The sequence below is a fragment of the Pleurodeles waltl genome, chromosome 6, assembly GCF_031143425.1.
Source record: "Pleurodeles waltl isolate 20211129_DDA chromosome 6, aPleWal1.hap1.20221129, whole genome shotgun sequence".
NCBI lineage: Eukaryota > Metazoa > Chordata > Amphibia > Caudata > Salamandridae > Pleurodeles > Pleurodeles waltl.
In genome coordinates, this window is record NC_090445.1 from 612,257,983 (window position 1) to 612,267,183 (window position 9,201).

Here is a 9,201-nt window from a genome sequence, read left to right on the forward strand (position 1 = left end):
TATGTTTGGAATGGTAGTGAGAAATCCTGCTTACTGCTAAAGCTGGGTGTAACATTACTATTTTAGAAATGTCACTTTTAGAAAATAGGCATTCCTCTGCTCTTACTGCTCCCTGAGCCTTACAGCCTATCTCCAATCCATGTCTTGTTCTGTGCTGGGTGACAACTTCCCTTGTGCATTCTATCCAGACAGGATAAACACTGGACACTCAGCTGCATCTGCATTCATCTGCATACTGATGGATCTTCCTAGGCGGGAAGGGTGGAGGGGCTGTCACTTACAATCAAAGAGTAGTGGTCTGACCCCACACAAAGGACTAATAACCACCACAGATCTCCTGGCAGACAGGACTAGGCTGAAAGGGGAACTGGTGCATGTCAAAGTCACTCATTGAAGTCTCCCCCACTATAAAGGCACACTTGGGTATAAGTACTGGGACTCTGAACCCCTCAAATCAGACACTTCTGGACCTTCAACTGGACTCTGTCAGAAAGATTGCGGTGCTGCCCAAAGGACTAAACTGAACTGCTTTTCTGGAAGAATTGTTTTTCTGCTTGCTGCCCTGCTGCCTGCTGCTCCCTGACTCTGCTGGAAGGAATTTGCCTTCCCACCACAAGTGTCCACCAAGGGCTTGTTAGCTTGCTTCCTGTTCCCAAGTCTCAGGAACATCAAAGACTTGAAATATCTGCAACTACAAGCTGTGAGTCTGCATGCCTATTAAATGAGCCTAAGGTGCTCTAACTTCTGTCGTGTTCATCGGAACTGCCGCAAGGCATCTTAAACCCTCGCCGCACAGCTGCCAGCCTTACCAGACCCTGGCGCCAGGCAGCATAAACCCCTGCAAACCCTAGCCATGCAGCTGCCAGCACATTGGAAGCAACACACACTGAGACCAAGCCCTGCAAAGAGTCACTGCACAGCTCCCCAGGTTCGACACAAAGCAACACCAAACCACGAAAAGCCTAGTTGCACAGCTCACTGGGATTAAAGCAAAGTGACGCCAATCCCTACAAAACCTCACTGCACAGCTTCTCAGAACTGATGTCAGACATGGCAAAGCCTCACAAAGTAATGCTATGCAGACAGCGCACCAGGATTTAAGGTAGGGTATTAGGCGTGCCGAAGTAGGTCCTTGTAGCTGGCCCATGCTCCATCGGAGTTGAACTGAACTTGTAACCTTGTTCTGTCCAAAGTGACCAGATCAATACAATTGGCACTTTGCACTTCTATGTTGCACTTCTATGCACTATTTTCACCTATATCTCAAGTTCTACATATTGGATTTTCTGTCATCTTGATCTTGTTTTAATTATAAAATCATGATCTATTCTTCTAACTTGGTGTTTTCACTGTGTTACTGTATGAATTACTGCACAAACACTTTACACATTGCCTTCTATGTTCAGCCTGCCTTCCCACTCTGTGCCAAGCTACCAGAGGGTGTGCACATGATAATTTAGGTGTTGTAGTGATTTAAAGGGGAAACTCAGCGCACATAGGAGAAAAAGAAAACACATGCCATCTTATGAAATGCTGAAATAAAAAACAGAAAAAAGTAGTTTCCTGAATATAAGCAGTAGAAAGTTAAGTCGTTATCCAATCAAATGGACAGCAAAGAAGGTATACTCTATGGTCAGGAGAAAGGCAAGTAGAGGGAGGAAACCATCAAATAAGAAGGAAGCAAATGTGATTGTAGGAAGCTGGCTATCAATATAGTGCACTAAAATGAAGTACACTGTATAGAGTCCATTGGATCCCCAACTGCTATTTAAAAGGCAAAAGTAGATAGGACTATTGCTCTATTTGTGGTACTGTGTAAGCAGTTAGGCTTATCAGAGGGTAGTGCTAAGCATGTGTTATACTCACATAGGCAAGAAATGAGACACACATTCAAAGAATACTTCTGAGACTAATTTAGAAAAATAACAATTCTTTTTATATATGTTTCAAACCCAATAACTACATATGCAGGTAAGTAGACTGTCAATCATAAATACTTTGCAGTTTTACAAATAAGCACAGTGCTATTTTTCAGTTCAACAATGTTAACCAATGGGGGGAGAACAAGAATGCAGTTTAGCAGGTAAGTACACAACTTAAAAATCCACTGTTTGAGGTTTTAGGTCAACACTAGGCAAGGTTCAAATCTGTACCAAGAGTGCACCCATAGCTGTGAAGTGGCAGCTGGATGCAGAGATCAAATTCAGGGTCGGGTGCCCAATGTCAACCAATGGAGACTGGGGGTGAATAAAGATGAGCTGCTCACAGGTGAGAAAGGCTGTGTCAGAGGTTGGTCTCCTGGGGTTGAGGTAATGACTGTTGGGAGACCACAAGGCAGCACCAAACTTACACCCTCAGTGGCACAGGTGCAGCTGGGTGCAGAGTGCCAACATAGCATTGTATGCCCAACCTTAACAAATGGAGTCAGGGGGTAACCAAAGGTGTGCTGCTCACAGGTGAGTAAAGTGGAATCAGGGGTCAATCTCCTGGAATTGAGGTAAGTACAAGGGAGGCCATAAGGCAGCACCAAACTTACACCCTCAGAGGCACAGGGGTGGCCAGGTGCAGAGTGCTAACACAGCGTTGGGCACCCAATGTAAGTTAATGGGGGAGATCCGTTTTTGGAAAAAGGCTGCAGGCTCGGGCCAGGAGTCTGTATGACAAAAACCCACAGTTGGCCAAGTAAGTTCTGAAGCTAGGGGATATAGGGACAAAGACAGTCCAGCTCCCTAAGGCCCATGGTCTCTGGGTGCAGGGGAGTCTTTTGGTGTCAGAAACAGCTTACAGGGCAGGTCGTGGTCAGGTGTTGTCTTCTGATTGAGACTGGAGGCTTTGAGGCAGAGTCCACAGGGGTCAACCCACAGTAGACGTGGACTCAGAATCACTGGGGAACCTTCACAAGATCAGTGGGCCACTTGCACTTGGGCGATGGGCATTGGGTGCAGAGGTGGATCTGAAGGTGTTTTAGCGGTTCCTCAGGGCAGAGTTCTTTGTTTTTTAAGTTGGTTGTTTCTTGAATAGTTTTGCTGTTATTGGGATATCTTTGTCTTTATCAAAGGCAGACAGTCCTCCCAAAGCTTTGGAGGTTTCTGGGCTGCAGGACGGGTTGTCTTTTGGGGCAGAATCTTTGAGGGCTGCAGACATGCCAGTAGGGCTGGGGGATACTCTTCTCTGCTGGTGCGACTCTGTAGTTTCCGGCTCTTCTTAGGTCATCAGAAATCTGAGTTCTAGGGTTCTGGGATGCCACCTCAATACTGAATTTAAGGGTGTTACAGGGAGTGCCCGGTGGTAGCCAATGGACTACTCACCAGTAGGATGACTACAGCCTCTTTATGACCACTTCCCTTGGGAAGTGGGCATAACCCTAACCATAGTGGCCTAATTCCTTCCAAACAAGATGGAGGAATTTAAAAAGTAGGGTCCACTTCAGCTCGTCCACCTTAGGGGTGGGACTGGCATGAAGTGTGCAGTTCTCCTAATTTATCTAATTTTCCCACCCTTGTTGCAGCCAAAAGTGGGGTCAGTACAGGGGGGCTTGGTCATCAACACCATCTGGAGAGACCTGGGTTGTACTTCAAAGGTGGCAAGGCCTTTGAAGCTCCCCACCCTAGAATGTCCATCCTGCCTGGGAGAGAAGGTCAAACCTCTGCCCACACCAGGGCTTTGTTATGAGCCCTCGAGTGCATTGGCTCTCACGTCGGGGGACCAGAATTTTCTCTAAGGTGGCTGCACTGGTTTTGACTAGTCAGTGCCCATGCTAGGAGTTGGTATGTTTTCAGGGGGCCCCATTAATCTCTTGTAGTGCATGTATTAATATATCCATCACTGGATTCAGTGAGGGTTTATTAATACAAGATGTTTGATACCAAACATCCCTATCTTCAGTGAAGCCATCATGTAGCTGGGGAACTCATAATTACCAGTGTCCAGGCCATGTACTTAAAATGGCTTCCCTGTGCACTTACTATGTCTGAGAATTGACAAAGACATAGCAAGGGCATATCTGCTCATGCAGACATACCTCTACATGTAATATAATGCACCCTGCCTTTAGGGTTGGAAGACCTGTTAGAGGGGTGAGTTACATATATAGCATGCTGTGTAAAGAGGACAGGGCATACAGGCTGTGTACCATGTCCTGTTTCCATTTTAGTTCTGCACCAAGACACACAGCCTGCGAAAGCAGCACGGTGTGCACTTAGTGAGAGGGTCCCTGAGGTTGGCACAATCTGTGCTGCAGACCTCAGGGGCCTTTCCCTAGTACCCCATGCAGTAGATACCAGGGGTACCATTTACTAGGGTCTTGCAGTGGTAGCTAAAGGTTTGCCAATTGGGAAAAACAACTGTGCAGTGTGTTCCATCTGTTGCAGAGCCCCAGAATTAGCTTTCCTTTGACTCACCCGCTTTTTTCTGCTCTATGTGGGTCATAGGCTTTTCGAAATTGTAGTCCTTTACAACTCATATTGGTTTAAAATGTTCTCAAAATGCATCTACATACTTGGAAGCCTGATTTGACCTAATTTCCCACTGTTAAGGAAAGGCTGGGCCAATGTAGGTGTCTTTTGCACCCTACAACCTCCTCACACTTCCCAAATGGAGGCGTGTCTGGCCAGGTGCAGCCCGACAGCCCAGCCTGTAAGGCGTGCCTCAAATCCAAAGATGAGACTAGAAAGCTGACAGCCAGCCTTATGCTCTAACAACATGGCTGGCTACTGTTCTACTTTTCCAGCCTCAGCCACCCCCATGTGCTTTCATCATGCTGCAAGTCTATAATGTATATGTTAGCAGAAGTCTGGCACATAAGTTGCTGGGAAATGTAGTGGCAACAATGGAAGTTCAACATGTTTCCAGTTCACACTCTCTTTATCATCTTTGTTTTTCTTTCAATCTGGGCAGAGTGGGATATTTCTGAACGAGGCCATGGGCTTTTTGGCTGAGAACTTTACCAGACCCTGCAGCTTGGTGGTGGTAGTTAGAGGGAAATGTGAATGGTTCAAGTTTTTGAAAGAGTCTGTCTATGTGCATTGAAGTGTGAAAGTGTATTGTCTTGGACGATGCAGGGCTTCTGTTAAGAAATTATTTGTGCTGCATGTTGGTATCCACATATAGTGCAAGTGGTCAGGGAGCAAGACACCACGTGACTGGGGTCACTTGGACTCACTTCAGGGTTTGTTGGGTTGGGCTTAATATGGTCAGCCCTGAGTTGTTTTCTGAAGGGTTGGTCCCTGCTGGAGGTCTTATTTAAAAAATGTGAAGGTTGCTGTGAGAAAGTTTCCTATAGATTTAGAGGTTCATGTGTAAAGCCAACTCACCAACACACCTCCTGGAACACCCGCCCCATCCTCTTGTAAACTCTCTATCTATTGTTGGCATACCAAAAGGTTTAATTAAGCCAAGCGACCTCAAACACTATCCTTCTTAGGGCATAATTAGAAATTGAACCGATTGGAATTTCCCCATGTTTTCATGTGTTAATCCCCTTCACCCCGATTATAAATTATTCTGGGTGCTATTTTACGACATGTGATATCTCACACAGATTTAGCATGTGTAGAATTACCATGCAATTATTCGGGCTGAAAATTTCCATGTGGCAAAATTCCATGCAAAAACTCCATTCTTCGCTGTTATAAGTTGTGAGGCAGACAGAAGACCAGGAGGAAATGTTACCAAAATGAACCTCCTGCTCAGAGCAGGTGGTAACGATTTCAAAGCACTACTTGAAAGGTGACACAAGGAATATAAATCGTAAAACCATCTAAACTTATTATTTAAACACAAATGCTGACTCAAACACCCTTGTACCCTTAAATAAACTGTTCTAAATCGCTGAGTGAAGCTATAACTTAATGCACAGCTAACAACAGTTATTCCGGACATTTACTGGTGCCTTGCCCTATTCGAAGGTGATTTGTTGCAGATGTATGATAGGATGCAACAACATTTACACAGCTGCATTGACGTGATTGAGCGTAATATAGTGGGAAAGTGATGTTATCAAATAATGCTGTTATATACGGTCAAACCAATACATGCACTTCACATCAGCAACTATCACTTACTTTGTACTGTTGGTGGTGGTGCAGAGCAAGTTGACACCTGCTTACTGGTGATACCTGTAGGAAAAGTATGTGTATACAGCATCAGCATTACTTGTGTATCGACTTTGAACATAGAGACAGTCAGTGAAAATTGGCTATTGAGTCTTTTATACAACTAGTATTGCATGTGTGCATGTGGGATTCTCACTAACATGAAGCCATACACAAGTGACGCATGTATTTGTGTCTGTCAAGATGTGCACATTGGAGTGGCATTGAAATGCCGCATATGCAAATTCATTGGTCACCCTTGTTCTCTCCTTCTGGCAACTCATGCGCATGTCATTGACAAGGCTATTTTCCTCAGATATTTACAATTTAACATCTAACATTTCTTCACTTCATTTATCTATCATTAGATACAAATTTGTGATTTTGGGACTAACCTGACTCCTCAATGTCTCCAACCTCAGCTCCTCCTTCAATGCACTCAATGCCTGTTGTGCTAATGATATAGGGGGTCATTAGAACATTGGCAGTAAAAGCCGCTTATCGCCGTGCAGAAGACCGCCAACACAGTGCGGCGGCAGCGGAATTCCGCCTCGGTTATTTTGACCGACTGCTCGGAATCCGCCAAAATTGAGACACCCACACAAGTCCGCCACACCAAAGGTCAATGATAAACTAGCGAAAATAAAAACCTCCACCGTCACGCCAACAGGAATGGGCCCACACTATCACGAGCCATGAATCCACGCGGTGGTCTTTCAACCGCGGTATTCCATTGGCGATACACACCGCGCTGCTCAAAATACACACACATTGACAAAACACAGCCACATTGGACAATTTGAAATACACACACCTGATACACATACACACACCACTCTCACACACCCAATACAATATAAAACACTCACCCACATCACTCACAAACCCTTACGACCACAATTGTGACTGAAGGCCAGAGAGAGACAACACCATCTACAAACAAGCATCCACAGGCACACAACACCATTACTCACACAACATCCACGCACCTCACACAACACACCACTAAATATCACCCCACACATCACAACACACACCACCCCACACATCACCCACACCAACCCATGGCACAACAAAGACACCCCAGGTTCTCTGAGGTGGAGCTCAGGGTCATGGTGGAGGAAATCATCCGTGTAGAGCCACAGCTATTCGGACCACAGGTGCAGCACACCTCCATAGCTAGGAAGATGGAGCTATGGCGAAGAATAGTCGACAGGGTCAACGCAGTGGGACAACACCCAAGAAATAGAGATGACATCAGGAAAAGGTGGAACGTCCTACGGGGGAAGGTGCGTTCCGTGGTCTCAAGACACCACCTTGCGGTTCAGAGGACTGGCGGCGGACTCCCGCCTCCTCCCCCACAACTAACAACATGGGAGGCGCAAGTCTTGGCTATTCTGCATCCTGAGGGAGTAGCTGGAGGAATGGACTCTGGTAAGTCAAATCTTAACTATTACATCCCCCACCCTACCTGCATGCTATCATATACCCTCGCCCTCACCCCCATCACTCCAACTCCTCACAAATGTCCCAATATCACAAACCACCCATCCCAACACCAAGCCCTGCATGCATCACCAAAGCATGGACACCCATCACCAAAGCATGGCCACTGCACATACCCATACACCCCCCTAGACCATTATCACACAAGGTCCTACACAGGAATGCAAGCACTGAGGTACACGGCCACCCACCCATTGCACACCATGGCACACACAGAAGCACAGTGGAGGTGTCTGGGTGGGGGAGGTGGGCTGTGGGTTCCCCTAGGCCAGGGCGAGTGTGCTAGTTAAGTCCCCTTTTTCAGGCAGACCTTGTGACACCCCACCCCCACCTGGGTACAGTGCCAACTACACTTAGTCAGGCTCCTGTGACATCCATGTGCGCAGATATTTGCCACAGCCTTGTAGGCCATGTCCCAGGGATTGAATTGTGGACCCCAAGTGCGCGGCGTAGTGCAGTGGGCTTCTGTGTCTGTCGTGTCCGCCAACGGTAGCGGTAATGCATGCACTCAACATGTCTTTCTTCTATCTTCCCCTCTCCCCCTTTTTGTGGTCTCCCTGTACTTTTGTGCATTAGCATCATCAGGCGGAGGAGCACTGGCACCGAAGCAGGAGGGAGCTGCATCCCACATGGACCTGGAGGGCGAGACTACGGACTCCGATTTCACCAGTGGGACGGAGGGCGAGGGGAGCTCCACGGCAGGGACAGGAACTGACACCAGTGATACAGACTCGTCCTCTGATGGGAGCTCCCCTTCGGTGGCAGGTCCATCTGTGCCCCCCACATCTACAGGTACAGCCGCCTCCAGCACCACCCTCCCAGCAGCCCCTCAGCCTCTGCCACGTGCCCCCTTACCCAGGAGGGTGGGCATCACCTTCGCCCCAGGCACCTCAGGCCCTGCCCCAGTCACCCCTGCTGCCCTCAGTGAGGAGCCCATTGACCTCCTCTGGTCCCTTACTGTTGGGCAGTCTACCATTTTGAATGTCATCCAGGGTGTAGAGAGGCAGTTGCAACAAACCAATGCATTCCTGGAGGGCATTCATTCTGGTCAGGCAGCCCTTCAGCGAGCTTTTCAGACTCTGGCCTCAGCACTGATGGCAGCCATTGTCCGTGTCTCCAGCATCCCCCCTCCAACTTCCTCCACCCAGACCCACACCCCTGTACCTCAGCCTATCCCAAGTACACCATCAGCTAGCATGCACACACCTCAACACACAAAGGAAGCTCTGGCAAACATAAGCACCTCACATCCCACAGGCACTCACGCAAGCATCACACACATGCAGATATACCAACATCCACTGCCTCCACTGTGTCCACCTCCTCCTCGTCTCCCTCATCCCTCCCAGTCTTGTCACCACTCCCACCTGCATGCACTACATCTTCAGCCACTACGTCCATCACCAGCACACCCACCACCACACCCTGCTCACGTGCAGTCACCACCCCCACTACCATTCACACATCCCCTGTGTCCTCTCCCAGTGTGTCTGTGAGCTCACCTCCCAAGGTACACAAACGCAGCCACACACACACCCAACAGCCATCCACCTCACGACATCCTCCAGCCCATGCACCTTCACCCAAAGTCACCAAACGTACA